This window comes from Episyrphus balteatus, chromosome 3 (assembly GCF_945859705.1).
Source record: "Episyrphus balteatus chromosome 3, idEpiBalt1.1, whole genome shotgun sequence".
NCBI lineage: Eukaryota > Metazoa > Arthropoda > Insecta > Diptera > Syrphidae > Episyrphus > Episyrphus balteatus.
In genome coordinates this window covers 99,147,361-99,166,853 of record NC_079136.1, presented here as the reverse complement: position 1 = coordinate 99,166,853, position 19,493 = coordinate 99,147,361, and the positions used below count along the sequence as shown (strand labels likewise).

At 30.3% G+C, this 19,493-nt stretch overlaps 1 protein-coding gene across 1 annotated transcript in view; it reads right to left on the bottom strand.

Moving 5' to 3' along the window:
• LOC129913085 (ras-like protein family member 10B) overlaps nt 1-19,493 on the bottom strand; it is an 88,280-nt gene that overhangs the window by 46,030 nt on the left and 22,757 nt on the right. The gene's annotated exons all lie outside the window — the stretch shown is intronic.

Here is a 19,493-nt window from a genome sequence, read left to right as displayed (position 1 = left end):
TTATTTTTTATTTTTATCTTTTACAAAAATAGTTGGATTTTAACAAAACTTGGTTAAAAACTACTTTGTTATATTTTCTATCCATTAAAAATGTTTTTTGAGCAAAAAGTGAATTTTTGGATTTTTGACGAATTTAATTTGAAAAAATAGCCTATTTTTCAATCAAAAAAGTTACCGAAAAAATTTTTGATTTTTGAAAAGTTTGAAATGAAATTATTTAGATTAAAACCTATTATTTAAGATTGTGTGGAAAAACTATACTTTTTTTTTAGAAAATATTAAGAAAAAACAAAAAAGCGATTCTTAAGAACGATTTTTCCGTAAATGACAGTAATATTGGCGAGAAATAATTTTCCATAGAAAGCAAATTATACTTTTCTAATGGTCATTGACCTTTTAAATTTGAATCAAGCACTAGAATAGCTCTTACGTGCAAAGTTTTTGAGATATTGAATTTTGAACGTCCAAAACACTATTTTTGTGATGTTTTGCATGGTTATATGTCAAAAACGTGATGTGATAGAATTTTTCTGACTTTGGATTCGAGCTCAGCGCACAAAAAACCATTAGAAAAATATACTTTGATTTCTATAAAAAAAAAACTTTTTTATTAGTGAATTCGAACAGGGAAGAAAAAATCGAAAGCCTAACGTAAAAGTAATAAATATCAGTTACGAAATTTATTTAGGTAGGCATTATTATTAAAACAGTGTGGCAAAAATCCACTTTTAACCCTTTCGGACCCAGCGTTACTCTCATCTCATGTAACATTTTTTTTTAAATTCGTAATAAATATTAAATTAAACAATTTTTTAGGGTACGATGGCTCAATTGAAAGATAATAATGCCTAGTTACTGGATTATTACAAAAAGTTAGTCAAATATGATACCTTTAATTTTTTTTATCGAAAAAGGAACTGAAATTCACATTTTTTTTTTTGCAAACTTTTTGCTATTCATATTTCTTAGTGGTATGTTTTTGACCCGATAATACCGAAAAAACATTTTTTAATATTGATTTTCATAGCTTGGGTTCGAAAGGGTTAAAAAATACTTTTCTTGACACTAGCTGCGTTTTGTATGCAATTCAACATAGTTCATATTATAACCTTATAATTTTTGTTTTCCCATCTACCCCTAAAATCTGGACTTAGACCAAAAAGTCGTTTTTTGGACCTACTATTTCTAAATCAATTTTCAACTGATTTAGCTGAGAAATATCTTTTAGAATTCGGAAATAAATATAGTTTCGGATCTCAAATAAAAATAACGTGTTTTTAACCTTTTTTACTTACGGTGTATTATCTACTGTTGTAAATAGTAATGAAAAGGTTTAAATGTCTTCTTTCCAAACAATCACAAAAATAAAAGAAATTGGTTGAATACTTTCGACACTAGGATTTTTAAAATGTGTGACGAAAAAAACTTAAATCTAGATTTTGGAGGTGTAACGACATTTTTTCATAACGTTATGTTTTTATTATTATATACATTAGACTGATTCAAAAAAAATTTTTTTTTCTTTTGTTCAAAGCATTGTTGAAAATATTGTTGGAAATGACGAAAAAAAAATACTGTAAAAGTTTCAGCATTTAATGTTAACATTTAGTACCGCCGCATCGCAATTTTCTATTTCCCATACGATTTGTATGGGAAAGATTGTGTATTTGTGTTTAGAATTTTGTATCTTTTTAATGGTTCATCCAAAAGGCTTGACAAAATCATTTTCTTTTATAAAATTGTCTGCTCTACAAAAAAGCTCTTATTAATTTTTTTGATTTACCCCCGCGTTTCGAAGTTATTCAACTTTAAAATATAAAAAGTAATTTTTTCTCATTTTTTTCCGATTTTTTGACGAAATTATTATGTTTTTCAAAAAATTTGGCAAAATTTTCGAATATTTGTATTCTATGTTGTGTTTTGGTTTCACAGACCCTTTTATATAACTCACAAACCCCTAAAACTATCATATTTGATTTTTTCAATAAATTCGAATTATTCATTTTTTCAACTAAAAACTATTTTAATTAATTTTTCGCGTCCGTTTTTTTTAAATTTCATAAATGCAATCTTGTAGAGCGTTCAATTTTATACAAGAAAATGATTAAATCTAGCCTTTTTGATGAACCATTAAAAAGATACAAAATTCTAAACACAAATACACAATCTTTCCCATACAAATCGTATGGGAAATAGAAAATTGCGATGCGGCGGTACTAAATGTTAACATTAAGGGCTGAAACTTTTACAGTATTTTTTTGTCGTCATTTCCAACAATATTTTCAACAATGCTTTGAACAAAAGAAAAAAAAATTTTTTTTGAATCAGTCTAATATACATATTTCTTTAAAAAAAAAAATTTACACAAAAGGTTTATAATGGCCCGTATGCATAAAAAATAGTAAATACTAGCAATATAAAATTAATAAGTATAAACTAGGTTTGATATGCATAAAATGTGGATTATAAACGTTCATACTTAACAATTTTTCAAAACTGTTTCAATATGCTAGAGCTTGTTCACAAAACATCAGAAGATTAACAAACCCCATGGAACCGTTCAAAATGTCGATCATTTATTGGCTAGAGAGGACACTTTGTTGGAAATAAAGTGTCCTCTCTAGGCAATAAACGTTATGTAATTAGTAGACTGATTCAAAAAAATTTGTTTTTTTTTTTTCAAAGCATTGTTGAAAATATTTTTGGAAATGACGAAAAAAAAATACTGTTCAATTTTATACAAGAAAATGATTAAATCTAGAATTTTTGATGAACCATTAAAAAGATAAAAAATCTAAACACAAATACACAATCTTTCCCATACAAATCGTATGGTAAATAGAAATTTGCGATGCGGCGGCGGTACTTAATGTTAACATTAAGTCTGAAACTTTTACAGTATTTTTTTTCGTCATTTCCAACAATATTTTCAACAATGCTTTGAACAAAAAAAATTTTTTTTGAATCAGTCTAGTAATTAGTGCTTATAGGCTAGAAACCATGATAGTTATGCGCACAAGTATTTTTTAAAAACAACAATTTGAAATGTGAATGAGTTATTCGAGTTACACAAACCAGGGTTTGCAACCTTGTCGATCCTGTGTTGGAAGATCGTGAGTCAATTCTGGTACTTTTGATTTTTGGAACAGTATAAAAAAATACTTATTTACAATACCACCCCAATGAATGTCCTTGGTTTTTGAACACGAGTGCCGCACGTTACGTTGTCAAAAAAGAAAAACAAGTAAAAAAACCCGAATTTTGCAGTCAACTCTATCAGACCCATATCTAAATATTTCTTCCTTTTGTCAAACTTCAGCTGTGTACCAGGTACCTACTACACAAAAGTAACAGAATTTACTATGGTAGGAGTAAAGAATTCTAAAGAAATTCTGACATTCTTCTTAAAGGAGGATTTAAGTACATTTATTTAGAAGATAAAAATATATAGGTACACCCAGAGAAAAAACGCATAGTAATTTTTAATACGTTCTACATTGAATCAATGGTGAAAATATATTCATTAATTTTCTAAAAAGCGTCCCATGCTTAAGTTACAGTTTGTCACATCAATTTTTGTAAGTGAGATAGCAGAGTGGTAAAGCACAAGCTTGTCAACCCAGGTGTAGCAGGTTCGATCCCCAGCGGATGCCAGTTTTACTTTTTTTTATTTTTTTTAATGTGTGAACAACTTAGATTTAAAGTGTGCTACTTTGATTCAATCATTTTCCACTTTAGGCTAAAAATGTAGTGATTTTCCATTGATTCAAAGTGGCTTCCATTGATTTTACGTTGTTTTTTGGCTCAGTGTATGTAAAAGAATTAAGAGCGAACTCCCAAAAAAGGAGGAATAAGGATATTTAATCCTAGAAGTTCTAAATCACATACCATTTTAAGAGATTTAAACGAATGATTAAAGAAGTGTCATACCGTTCTACTTGTAAAAGACCCAGATAGGTTCTCCAAACAATATCAATACGCCATTATTCAAGTACCTATCTTCTGAAAGCTCTATTAGGAACAAATTCTAAAAATTCATAAAAAATTATAAAAAAAATTGTTAAAGCAGAGTTTTGGTTTTTGTATTAGAAAAACAAATATTTGGGTCAGAATCACTCCAAAAAATAAAAGAGAAGAGTGATAAAATCAAGGACTATGAGTTTTTAGTGACTTAAAATGTTGCTTCTTTTAAAAACTCAATTATAGATAGGGGGAAGTGGTCACCCTTCGTACAGTTTTTACTTATTTATTTTTAGTTATTTATTTACTCACTCCAGCTTCGAGAAAATGGACTTTATTTGTAATATGTATATTATTACACTTTACAAAAAAATTTGACACTTCCAAGTCAAAGGCTTAAATAGTTATAGCCATTTTACTGGGATTAGATTTTTGTACGAACCCTCCCCACCCGCGGGGTACCTTCGTACAGCACATGGGGTACATTCGTACAGGATATTTAAAACGTTAATTTGACTAACTTTTGGTTTGTCAAATGCCAAATTTGAGTTTTAAAACATTTAATTACTTATTAAGTTATTAATTAATTGAACTTGACTCAGAAAAAAACAAAAACAAATAAAAAACTTAATTTTTCGCGATTCGACGATTCTGAAACAAATTATTATTTACATATATAAAAATACCAACCTTAATTTACTATAGAATGCGAAAAACTTATTATAGAGGTTTAAATTTCATTTCAATAAAACTGTAACTCCGTGTTTTGATTGTTATCTGCTCAAGAAAATTTACTGGCGGGATACGTATGCGTACGAATGTGCCCCATGTTTGACTGTACGAATGCTCCCCAAGCTGTACATAATGCAGAAAAATCGATTTTTGAAAAAATGTACTGAGATTTTGCAATATTTATAATTAAAACACAAATTTAACACTTTAAACAACAATTCTTCATTACTGTTTAGCCAAAAACATACTTAACTTAAACACAACATGACATCAAATGTACATAAAAAAAATTACTCAGAGCACTAAAAAACACTAAAAGTCTTGTGGCGACCGAATCCGTTGCACTTAGGATTCAAAATTTATCTAGCAGCTCGGCGCCTTATATGTCTATGCACACTAGTAAGCACGTGTTTGAATACCGTTTAGTTTTTGTTTTAAGCTCACTGTACGAAGGGTGACCATGTACGAAGGGTGACCACTTCCCCCTATCCTATTTTTATCAAATCAAAAATCATATTCAGATTTTCTACTTCCTTACATTTAATTGTCATGTGCTTTCAAACTCTTATACTTATTCGTTTTAAGCACAGATATGAGATTGCCCAAGTTGTGCATTTTTTAAACTATTTTTTTTACGTAAAAGCTGAGTGCCATTCAAATCAAATCATCAAAATCCAACATGAAAAATGAGAAATGAAAAATAACATCTCAATGCACACCTACTTTTTTGAAAAAAAAAAAAAAAACTAACTGGTTTATGGTTTCCTGGCCCAAATATCATAGGATAGTAGAGTTTCTAACATTTCTCTGTCCATACCCCCTTCACTTTTTTCTTGAATCAGCTATATCGTTGTGGAATAACCACATCATCTTACTACAGAAAGAGCGGTGCGGCCTGATGGAAAAGGATTGTGAATTTTAACGAGCATCAGCAAAAACTTCCCCTAGAGTGTGTGAATATATAAAACTGGCCTGCCATCATGCCAGTGGGTTGGCATAAGGGTGAATACCTCTATGACATGATATTGTTATAAGCGTTAAAGAAACTATTTTGCATAGCAAAAACAAAGTTAGTTTTGGCAAGCTTCACCAGCGACAACACACGTCAGTGATTTGTTTGCCAGGATATATGAAAATGAGACAGCATACAGCGAACCGAAAGGCATCATGATTTTCTTGAGACAAAGTAGGAAAACTAGCAAGCACTTCTAGCTTTCATGCAGATTCTCTGACGCTGCTCGGGGGAACAACAACGGGAAAGACGAGTTAATTGCCGGTATTCATGAAAGTTTTCATGCTTGCATGATTGTTAGATTGAGTTAGATGCTTAGAATCCGGTTGGCGTTTTCCAACTATTTGTCAAAGTATATACGTCGTATATATTCAAGGACTCACTGTCGCATTCGATGACAAGGACAAGGGTCGTTTGGGTTATTCTAGTTGGTTGAAAATAAAGGAGGTATGAGGCAACATGTCGGATTTTACTTTCATTTTTATTTTTGTTGAAAAAGAGGAAAAGTTTTTTTTTTCCAAGTGTATGTTTTTTTTTTTTATTTTTAGTTTGAAAGAAAATAAGAAACGTGGTTTAACTTTTTGGAAAGAAAAGTTTGATTTATGTTGCAGAAAGACGTGTATATTTATGTAAGTCAGTCTTCGATTTTTAGAGAGATAAAATATTAATGTTGTTTTCAAAATTTGTTTGTTAGATTTATTTTATACTTACATTGTAAATATCTTAATGAAGATCTTGAAAAATAAGGTTTAAAACTAAGCTAGGCTTAGATAAGTTTAGATTTAGGCACCTTTTTTGCACGGTAATGATCCTAGACCGATTAGAAATGGTCAAGTCAAAGCTACACGGGTTGAGAGGGCAAAGTAATAAGATGAAAATTGGGAGTCGTGAGCTCAAACGTCCAATGTTTTGAATTGGAACTTAAAGAAGGTGGAACATAAAAGAAGGTGGACATCTTGTGCGTCCATGAAACAAATTGGCAAACACTGGAAACATAGCCCGTTTCTTGAACGGATTTTCTACTTCGGGAAAGAGCAAGGTAAAACGATTGGGTATCATTCTAGCAGATAAGTTACTTGGAAACATTTTGGCTATTTTAAAGTCCAGTGATCGTTTGATGTCTCTACATCTGGGTGATACAAGAAAACGTGTGGAATTTCGGCAGTACATTATATTCTCCCTAAATTGGATTAGAGCAGGTGAAAAAAAGATGCATTTCACCTAGACTTTTACAACTTACCAAAAGGATGAACTTTTCGTTTGTGAGGGGAGATTTAAATAGAAATTGAATCAGAAATTGCAACAAAAACTATGAGGACTTTCATGGTGATTGGAAACACGGAGTTAGATTTAAAAATTAAACTTAACCTAAAATAAATTACAAAATATAATTAAAAAAGTGTTATTAATTTTTTTTTGCCAAAAAAATGTTTCAAAACTCTAAAAATATTCTAGTACAACTTTTTGTTTGGTTGAGATAAACGATTGGGAAAGTGAAGCATGAAAAATGGCCTCTATTAAAATATGTGAATTTTAATCCCCAATTTCTTTCATTTATATAACACCTTCTTAGTACCATTAAATATGCCCTAAAGTATAAAGCATTTTCCAAGTAAGTCAAGAATGTTTATCCTTCTACCCATTAAGATAAAACCACTCAAAGTCTATAATTTGTCCTTCATGCCCTAAAGTGCCTCCATTTTTTTTTTTTATTGATTTCCATAAACAATAAATTTTCTTTTTATTAAAAAAATATATACATAGGTACATCTATCTACCACAAGAAATAAAAAAATAAGCAAAAAAACAAGGAACACAAACAAAACATTCCTAAATTTTATACAAAGCGTTTCTGAAGAGCCCCTTAAGCCCACCTACATATCGCATCGTAAAGCACTTAAAGACCCACGTTGATGTTTTTTCATTGATTTGTAAATTCCCATTATCTGGCAGCAACCAAAGCTGCCTTATACATTAACTCCATTCCTTTGAACGAACACTCAACTTTTCCTGACTTGAATCCTTAAATAAAATATTATCATGCCAAAATGGCTGAGGCTTTTTTGCAATGTGTGTGAGTTGTGTATATGTATAATATGCTGCACGCCGCTCTTTCTTTATTGTGCCGTATAATTATTCTAACCTGAAATGACGTATATACATAGGTACATACACTATAATACGCGACGATACATCGATGACAATGTGTATCAGTAATACAGTAGTGCAGAAGGACAAAAATAGTGGTAAGAAATCAGGGGTGGAATCGTGTAAGCTGACTTTTGATAGTTGACTGTCAAATTCAAGAAAAATCGTCCGTGTAAGATGATAGTCAAAAGTGACTATCATATTTTTTTGACTTTTTCAGCTGACACCTATTTAGGTGTCAATTTGATACAATTTAACATTTGTAGCATATTTTTTTCTTGGTTTTCGTGGTGCTTTTACTTTGTTTGGGAAAAATGAATATTTTTGTGCCTGTGCAATTATTTTAAGCCTACAAAATTAAAATAAAGTAAATGAATATGAAATAGAAAATAGAAATGTTCCTCAGCCTTGAGGAACAAATTAAAATTTTTCGTGTTTTTAATAGACTCGTACAAAATTTTCGAATAACATAAGATACTTTTTTGAGTATATTCAACATTTTGGATTTGCCATCTGAATTGAAAGTTTATACAATATTTTGTGGGATTCTTTTTAAGCGATCCTTTTCGAGTTTTGTTTGCTAGGTAGATAAGTTATAAGTTATTATTTTAAGCGTTTTAAAAAATATTAACTTAAGTTTTAAATAATTGTCTTCTCAATTATTGTAGCTATGGAAGTGAAAAACTGAAACTCTTCACCGGTTATTTTAAAATTTACTGACGTTTGATAGATGTCAAACCCAAGTGATACCAAGTAAAGCAAAATTAAAAATGATCTCAAAACGATCACCTTACTCAGATGGAAAATAGTTGACTATCAAATTTGATACTAAAAAATATGATAGTCAAATATCATTTTAGCCGATTCCACCCCAGGATTGTGATAAAATTATATTCAAAAAGGAGTTATGTTACAATAACACATTAAAAACGCTGTTTCGCAATGAATCTTCCAAAATCAAATTTTTTCCTTCAACTCTCCTGTGAGCTTGTTAAGATAATCAATAAAATAATTTTCTAACAAATATTGTGCAAAAACCCCACTGTGCAGCAGGAAATCAGAAAAAAAAGAAAATAAGAAATTTGTGAGTTTGTTAAGAAGGAGAAAATAACCTCCCGAATATGGAAATCATTGCTTAATAAATGCGACACCAGAGACTCATTTAGTGATTGTTATTTTAATCTTATCTTAAGGGTGCTTCATGCTCATCAAATCAAACATACCCATCTGTAGAAAATTACCTTACTGGCAAGTGGGTAGGCGGAAGAAGCTATTGGTATTATATTGGATTCGCCCACAACAAGGTAGGACGAGCTGCAAACAATAAAATTGTACAAAACAAAAAAAAATTTAATTAATGTGTTGACTCGAATGTCGAATATCAACAGGACTTAATTTCACAAGCATCAGATTTTCGGTATAATATGCGTTTAGCGTGGGATTATTTGTTTTGTTCGATCTCATTGCTCAGAGCTTGATGTTCTATATACACCGATTTCATGGTAAATGTTCATTGAATTATAGCAACTACTCCGAGTAAAATGTAGGCTTCTATAGAGGGCGTATATTTTTATTATGCACGAACAGATTTGAACAATAATTAACCAGGAAAACAAAAACCTCTGGAACACACTCGCATTGTAATATTGAGTTCGAATATAACGGGACGGGAGCACATTTTACACAATGTTGAATCCTTTATCGGATGGTTGGTGTGTATTGTATATATGCTGGTGGAAGCGATAGAACTAGGCTAAGCTAACAATAATTGTTCACAACTACAAGTAGCGTGATTATAAAATAAATGCAATAGTTCGGACAGCAAAGACTTTAAATTATAAAAAAAAGAATGCAAAAAATTAGTGTGGTATTGTTTTTAATGGCAGTGTTGACCTCCAGTTTTGACATACTCAATGTACTGAAAACAGGCCTTTGCGCTTTAGACAGGAGACGGGGGTGAAGAACTCCCTTTTTGGTATTTCGTTATTTTGAAAACTCAATGAATTGCGAAATTTTGGGAAATTGTTCTAAGCATGGGCCCACACACACAGTGATCCTGAACAAGTTTAAAGTTGACCTAAAATGACAACAAAAACTAAAAATGAGGCTTTGTTGCTGAAGGTCTCAGCTATAATAATCCGTTTTTACAAAAATCGGTTTAGCTTTCGGTTTCGAGATATCCCCCGTAAACGTGTTTTTTTCGTGAAAAATTCATATTAACGCAAGGCTCCAGTACGATAACTTAGGCGTCGAGAATTGAAAACAATAATTTTTTTTATGAGAGGGGGATCTATGTCCCAACCTTTAGGCGTTTTTTTCTAAAAAAAACTACTAAAAAACATTATTAAAAAACAGCGGCAACACTTACAGTTCTCAATTATACCTTTTTCAAAAGCTAGAATTGTACACTTAATTTAAGTTTCAAATCAAGTTATTTAATCAGTTGTTTTCGAAATAATCGATTTCTCGACGCCAAAGTCAACATTTATGAAAATAAGTATGAAAAATAAGAAGCAAAACAAAAAGGTAAAATAAGAATTATAAGTACTTAATCCAGCAATACAAAAAAAACGAAATATATGAATATGAATATTATTTTTGTCAAGACTATGGATTTCCATACAGGAGAAATCCATGAAGTAAATTACCTCAATAAATTCCTTATCAAATACTGAAAACCATATGTTCCTAGACCTTCTAGCTTTTGAAAAAATTAAAAATAGGAAAACTACTTTCTTTATCAGATTTGTATTTTTTTAGCTGTTTTCGTGTTTACATAAACATAATGCTTGCAAGCAGTATGCCCCCTTGCAACCCTCCTGCTTGGGCTCACTATTATACGATTTGGGGTGGGTGCGAGTTAGGGTGTAGGCAAATTTTCTTCAGAATTTAAAAGTTTTTTCTAATTCAAAAGAAACTGTGTACATACCAAACCTTGAACCCACTATAAATCATATAGTGTGTCCAAGCAGGGGGGTTGCAGGGGGGGCAGCATGCCCCCCTTACCCATCTCACTTTGATACGCCTTGAACTTCATACCTTTATTATTTTTATTTACCTACCATTTTTATAAAAATCACGAGATTCTTAGGACCAATTTCAAATGGAATAATAGAAGCAACGAAGTTTTCTGAGCGAGACAGAGGGCCCAACAAGAAAGTTAAAAAGCTGCTAATATTGGTGGAAATAGTCAAGAAAATGAAAATCTGATAAAAAGGTAATTTTCTTCTTTTCAATTTTCTCGGAAACTATAAGGCATAGAAGCATATGGTTTTCAGTATTTGATAAGAAATTGATTGAGGCAGTTTATTTCATCGATTAATTTCATATTTAAATTCACAGTCTTGTTAAAAATAGTATTTAATGTGGTTTTTTTTGGTTTTCTTCCCAAATTTTGAAGTTGATTATTTCGAGAAAAATTAATTGAAATAATTTGATTTAAAAACTAGAATTAAGTGTACAATTCTGGCTTTTGAAAAAAAGTATCATTCATAACTGTACGTGTTGCCGTTGTTTTTTAATATTTTTTTTGTATTTTATGTCATATTTTAGAAAATTGCCCCTCCCGCCTAAACGGGGGGAGATAGGCCCCCCTCCCATAGTAAAAAATGATTGTATTGAACTCCTCTACAAAATACCGCTATCAATTCTTGTTGCCTAAGTTATCGTCATCGTGCCACTAGAAGACATAGAAACATATGGTTTTCAGTATTTGATAAGAAATTTGTTAAGGCAATTAACTTGATCAATTCATTCCATATTGAATTCCACGTGCATTTCCCAAGCCCGGACCAATCGCAAAATTAAAAAAAAAAGTATGCAAAAATTTTGTACAAGTTTTGCACAGTTTTGAACAACTTAATTCGAGTTTTGTTCAAGCTCCCAACGAAAGTTATAGCCAATTTTAAATATATTTGTTAATCAAAATCATGTGATCCGTTTTTGAGGTTGTTGGTTGTTCGTTCATGTCCTGACACAAAAATTCGACGATTAGAATAAAAGGTGCAGAGACGTACGTTTTCATGACAATGATTTTGATACTCTTTGTCAGTTCCTCGCAAGAAGTAGTACCCCTAACAAAACTTTTTATTTAAGGTGCTGCAGGCTGAGAATCGGACCCAGAAAACAACATGCTATATGATTTTTGATACAAGAGTTTGGCAAGCGGGATTATATAAACCAATACTTCACAGAGTTTTAGCATGGTGATACTCTATCATGTGATTTCTTCAAACTTGTTCTGTAGTCTACTTAAAAAAATAAGTACCTACCTAGGATATCATATTTGTCCTGATTGAATGTGAACGGACTTCGACATTGTATAGATGTTTATATTACGAATAAAAAAACACAAATCCTTCAGTTAATTCACTTTAAGTTCATTTACATCCGTCTCTATTTTAAAATTTAAAAGAAATCAATTTCTGATATTAAAAATTGACTTTTTTTTTATTAAAGTTTACTGTCAAAATATGAGCAAGAGCATCACGCATACAGATTTTTGTCATTTAATTTTGATGAATTTATTCCATGGAATTATGATGCTCAATTCCAATATCCGTGTATGGGCATCATTTCTGCTTGCTTTAATTTTTTTTTTGGTTGAAGTCACGGACTCAACTCAAAGGATTCACTCTCCGGTTCTTGTCAACTCCTGGAGAGAGGACACCTCACCGACACTGAGTGATATTTATTTATAAATTTCTGTGTCCTTTTTGTGAACGAACCGACGACGACAACGACAATGTTGTCGTCGAGAATGTCCTCTGTTTGTATTATAACTTGAGGCAAAAAGACTTTGAGGGGCTGTGCTCGCATGATGGGTATTTATTTCGTGTCAGTGGTTCTACAACGATCGATATCCTTAAATTACAGTGAGAAATGTCGGTATATATCAATGTCCACTTGATACTGGTTTCCATTTTTCATGCACTGTTTGCCAGGTATGATGGCGAATGGTAATAAATTGGTTGTAATGAGTAGGAAATTCTTATACTATACATATACGAATGGGTTGGTGCTTGTACGTGAATGATATGGTTTTGATTAAGTAAGCCATTAATTAAATAGAAACAATTCTACTATAAGCACATACATTTATACATACAATAAAAGAAGCAAATATTTTGTTTCACTTAACATTCTAGTTTTCTAGTTAATACACATGCAATAAGTTGCACTGGTCAATATTATTTTAAATGAATTTCGTTTCAATATCTCGACCTTTCATAGACCTCAAATTGCCGAATTTTCGTTTCAGGACTTAATCAAACATCCAAATAAAAAAAAATAAGTTTATTTAAAATTCAAACAGAAAACTAACAAACATTTACCACTTTATCCCATTACAAAACAAAAACTACACCACAAACACTTTTACAATATTATTCTTGGTACAATCCATAACTTTCAAGCATTTAAATTTTTTATGAGATGGTATAGTCTAGACATCAATGAAAAATAAATACCTTTTTCGTAAGTCAAAAGTATCTTTCTTGGTATAGAGGTAGGTAAAATAAAGTCGTTATCCTTAGTCCAAACTGCAAGTCAAAACTCTTACTCTACTCATTGAATAATTTATGTATGGTAAATATTCGTTCATATAAAGATCTACAGCAGTTTTTGGTTGTCTATTTTAGGATTTGCATATTTTAACAACTTTTGAAAATAAGTCTTTTCTCCAGTTTCCCATTTGACAGTGGTGCAAAATGACAATTAAATTGGACCAACAAAATATGTATGTATGGAGGTGTATGTTTAAATGAGATGAAAAAAAAACAACGGAAAAAGTTTATTTTGTCAAAAACAAAAAAGAAAAAAATAAACGCCTAAAATGAATGGCTAAAATAAATGGAGAAATGTTTGTGTTTTTTTTTCTGCTAGAATGAATTTTGAAGTAATGGAGGTATTTGAAACAAAGCTTCTCTACTTTATAGTCTAAGAGCCGGCAGCATATTTTGGCAGTTTTGGTATAACCGAAATTCGAGTGTGTACATATATCTAGATATGCACCTCAGTATGTCAACGCAAAAAGTCTGGCAGTGATCTTTTTCAGTTTTCCCTTGCCAAACTCATCCAAAGTGCAGTAAAAAATTAACTTTTGGTGTTTTGGTATAACCGAAGAAATGATACACCAAAAAATCACAAAAAATCCCCTGATTTCAAAAATGTGGGTACCTAACAGAACTTTTTTTTACCGCCAGACCGCTTTAAAGCATTTTGAAGTGCATTTTTATAATAAGAAACCTAATAACTTATTTTCTGTTAGGTATAACCGTTTAGGTATAACTGGTTTAGAAAATATAAGTTTAAGCCAGCTATTTTTCAGCCTTCCTTCTGCCAGACGACCTTAAAGGTTTCCCAAACAGGTTTTTCCATAGGTACAAAAAACACCTAGTTTCTGTTTTTTTCTCTTAAAAAATGAAATAATATTTTTTTTGTTAAGAGTAACCGTTTGATGGCCAAATATTAACATTCTATGTCTTTTCCTGGTTCAGGAAATGTAAGTTTAAGTCAGTTTTCCCACACAGGTTTTTCTATACAAAAAACACATAGTTACTTTTTTTCTTTCTAAAAAACGAAATAAATTTTTTTGTGATAGCAGTAACCATAGGATGGTCACATATTAAAATTCTATGGCTTTTTCTATTTTAAAAAATGTAAATTTAAGCAAGTTTTTTTTCAGCTTTCCCCTTGCCAGACGCATCCAAAGTGCAGTCAAAAATCAACTTTTGGCGTTTTGGTATAACCGAATAAACAATACACCAAAAAATCATTAAAAAATCCCCTGATTTCAAAAATGTGGGTACTAAAAGTTTTTTTTTCAGCTTAACCCCCGCTTTAAAGCATCTTGAAGTGCATTTTTTAATTGCTACCAACGGAGCTCTAAAGCTCGTTGGTTGACAAAAAATGGCGTCATAAAAAAACACTCAAACTGTGTGTACATATCACACACAGTGTACTTATACAATACACTTTACAATTAGTAGTGTCTACAGCCAATGTAGAAAAAAATGAATGTGGGTGACTTCCCGAGTTAAATAGATTTTGCCACAACAGTGCCGCATGGTCTTAGCACCGCAAAAATAAATCAATTCCTAAAAACGAAATTTCGAAAAAAAATTCATCAACCCGTTTTTCAAAAGTAATTTTTTTTAAATTTTTGACTTCTCCTTAGATTTCCACCCGTTTGAAATTTGTACTGACGTAAAAACCGACTTAAATTATGATGAATACCACTTTTTTAGACTCTGCATCATCGTAATGTTGGTATATTTTAAATCTATTTTTGATATCAATGTTTTCTTCTGTAATCCTGCATTCCATAAGAAAAAGAATAGTCAAAGAAAGTCTATTGATTTGATTTTTTACTCAAGAACAGAACCATTTGCATTATTCCAGAAAAAAAGTTACTCATACACCACAGTGACCTTTAATTATAAACCGCAAAAATTAATACAAACATTTGATTCCCGACAAAACAAGGAAAAACAATTACAGTTGCTTAGTTAAAACTTGATATGTTAAATTTTAGGTCCTCGGAAGCCTTAATAATCACAATCGATAGCAAAGTAGTTTTTATCAGTTCGTTAAGGCATTAAAATAAGCGATGAACACTGGCCGATTTTATTTATTTATTTGTCTTATTTTGAAGAACCAACTTTTGATTTACACAAGCTGACTTTTTTTCTTTTCACTAAAAAAAAACACTAGCACTCCCACCTTAAATTAGAAACTAGCTTCAAGTAAAAAAAAATATTTGGAAATATGGTGTTCATATTCCAGAATAAAACAAAAAATATTTGAATATAAATTCGAAAAAAAAAATTAAATCCAATTATCACTAAATGTTTCTATTTTTATTCCAACATTTTAGGTCACCCAAACTACTGTAACATACACTAAGCTAAGCATACCCGGTAGGATTGTGCCCTGTATTGTATGTTGTATCCTGTTCAGTATTTTGTCTTTCGAGTGAATCCAGCTTTGCAATATATTCATTTTATTGCCTTTTTCTCTTATTTAGACAAACACATTATTGTGGTATAAATAAAAGTATTACTAAGCCCATATATTACTTTTTGGTATTATGCAGTCATGTGCTATTAGTGAAGAGGCGACTCTAGGAATACACCACTGTCATACTGTCAATGATGATGATTGCTGTTGAAATAATAAGAGGAAACATGTTTGAAATGCAAATTTCAAGGTTACAACTTGAGATGTACATGTAAATATAATATGAAATAGAACCTTGTTGTAGATGTTCCATTTCAAGGATTTTCAATACCTACACATTTTGTATTTTCTTATATAACCTTTATTTTTGTTCCTTTTTGTTCACTCAATTTTACCTTAAATACATATATATGTATATTTTTTTTTCTAATTCAAGGTCGAGCCGTGAGTAGAAGTTATAATTAAAATGTTGTCATAACCAATAACCATCAAGGCATCAAATGAGAAACTCTATGTTGGATGAAAGCACGTACATAATATTAATGTTAGCACAGGTATTGATCCATAAAACGGTGTGTTTTCATATGCTAATGCATGCAAAATAAATGTTTACACTGCCTTTTGAAAGAGGAATCAGTTGTATGGTTTGGTACCTACATGTAGCACAAAAGTATACATACAAAAACAAGATTAAATTAACAACATGATTTTGGTGGAAAGCGCAAACAACAAAACAGAGAGGAATCATTTTCATTTGCATTGTGAATACCCGCCGCCTGGGCGCAGATTGTTTTCACACTGTATGCACTTTATTAAGGCGACTGTTTAGAGCTTTTGTTAGACATTTTAATCGGACTACAATTTAATTTGTGTCTTATGACAACAAAATGGAAATCCGACAAGTAATGGGCTTAGAGTAACTGTTTTGTATGTCATTAAACAACGAAACAGAATTTTAGTGATGTGTGTGTTTTTTTAGAACCTGATAATGATTGGTGCTTGTTTTTAGCCGAGTATTGAGCAAATATACTTTCACTCTCAAACTTCTTGTTCAAATGGAGGATTATAATATAAGTCTTTCATGAAAGGGCTATAAAAATATCAATTAAAAAAAATCATTTGAAATTAAAAAAAAGAATATATTTATTGCAAATTACAAAATTTTCATTAAAAAAATATTTATTTATTTAATAAATAACTAAAAATATTTGGCCTTAGCAAAAAATGTTATTGCAACTAAAAAATATTGCCATTGAAAATAAAATTGTTATTATAGATAAAAATATTTGGCATTAAAAAAAAAATTTAGTGCAAATAAAACAGTTTTCTGCATTGAAATTTTTTTTTTAATATGTTTTATTTGCGATAAGTATATTATATATATTTTTTTAATTTGTAATGGAACCCAAATGCATTAAAAAAATATTTTTTACAACAAACCTAATCTACAATATTTTACTGTGCTAAAATTATCGCAAAATTTATAAAACATGACGAAAATGTTATTGGAATCAAAATATTATTTTTTCAAAAACTTAAATAATATTATCGTAGCATTTAAAACGTCCTCTGTTTAAGAGAAGATAAAGTTTGTTTTTAAGTCAGACAACCATACTCAACTAAACTAATGTTGGTTGTAATTCAACGTAAAAATAGTGTTGTCAAACTTTAATAAGTTTAATTAGTCACTAAATATAGCATTTAAATTGTTGTCAATTTATAATTTCAGAATCTCTCATAACTTTTGATTATTATATGCACGAAAAAAGATTTAATTAATTTTGTTGTCAAAATAATCAAACTTAATCAATAGACATTTTAAACTGTCTCACTTTTAACATTTTAATGATGGAAATTATTAACAAATTAAACACTCAAAAATTGCGTACAAAAGTGGCAGGACTAGAAACATTTTTAAATTGAATGTGATAGTGTATAAATAATTATAATTATATACTCAGAAAAGTTTTTTTTTTAAGTACATAATGTAATGTATGTAGTTTAATAAATCATTAAGGATTAAATCTAAAATTGATAGTAGTTTAAAAAGTTTTTAACTTTTTTATGTTCAGCATTAATTTTCCTAAAAAAGTACCTGTCATGTGAAATTATGGATTGATAACATTTGTAGGTAGTGTATATAGTTGTGGTGTATATAATAACAAAACCCATTTTTTTATTCCTAGAATCCATTATTTCCACTTGTACTTAAATGATTTTAAATGAAAGTAAGTGGTACAAAATTAAAATGACTAAAAAGTTGATAATGCAATTTTGGTTTCCCAGTTTAATTTTCCAGAAAAAAAAAATTAACACAAAAATAACAAATTCCAAAAAGTTTTACACTCGTAATGATGATAAACGGTCAAATCAATTTGTTTCACGTGATTTCTTAAAAATAATCTACTTCTTTTGACGCTATAATTGGCGTGGTAAAATGCACTTGTCTATCTCATAAAACTAAAAGACGATGATGATTTCCAAACCCCCGATTATATTTTTTATAGAGACGAGCTTCATAAATCAAGATCATTTGCTAACAACATAATAATACCTTTTATGGTCTTTCGTTTTTTTAGAATGTAGATCGTACCTATCAAAAAAAAAAAAAAACTTTTAAGACAAAATGACGCATTTCCAAGAACAAAAGATATATTTTATCTCATTCTCTCATATATTAATATACATGTAGTTTGTTTCAAAACACTATTCACACGAAATAGCTCACATTCTAATGCATTTCCTTTATAGTATTTAAAAAAAATATATATCTTTTAGATCCTTCAAAATATTATACAAATTTTAAAAACCGAATTATAAAAGAACATCGTAAATAAGATTTTCCATAACATTTCCCATCATAAACTTACCCACATCCGAACTGAAATTTAATCTTTTCCACGTCGTTTGACGTCACAGTAGATTGCTTTTGCCCGGAAACTATTTAAAAAAAAATAAACAAAAATATTCCATGAAAACGAACATGATGGATAAACGAGTAAATCTCTCTCACGTTTTGGTAAAAACAAAGCTCTGCCATTGCCAAATATGTATTTTGGTCTATGGTTTAAGCAGGATAGCTTCGATATTGCACAGAAACCTAATTAAATGGTGAACTTGATGGTACAACGATTAGAATATTTTTTTTTGTATTATTCCGACATGCTCAAACAAAATTCGTCCAAAAGCAAACAAAAAAGGAATAAACAAAAAACGACGTTAGTTAAAAGGTATATCGAAAAGTGAGATTTTAAGCAAAGAATCTTTGGTTAGGATTTGTTTTGTGGACATTCTTTTGCCATCGTTTATCTTGACACATTTTTTATGATATGCTATAGATTGTTAAATATGTACCAGAATGTATCATGATTTATGAAGTTTTTGTAAACAAATTTAATTTTATTTCTCCCTACAAGTAATTTATTTTTAAGATTTTGGAAAGTTTTCAAAAAAAAACCTTTATATTATTTTAATTGCCCCAGCAACTATATTCGTTTTTGTTCTCTTTTCCTTTATCTCAATTCATATGAGTAACTCGTATAGTCATCCATTCCAACAAAGCTTCTAAACAATTTTTCGTAATTTGATAAATGAGATATCGCTGGAAAAGCCTTGTTCGTCTACAGGCTATAGTTTAATTGAAGTTACGTTAAATTGAATTTAAATTTACAGTGGCTCTTGA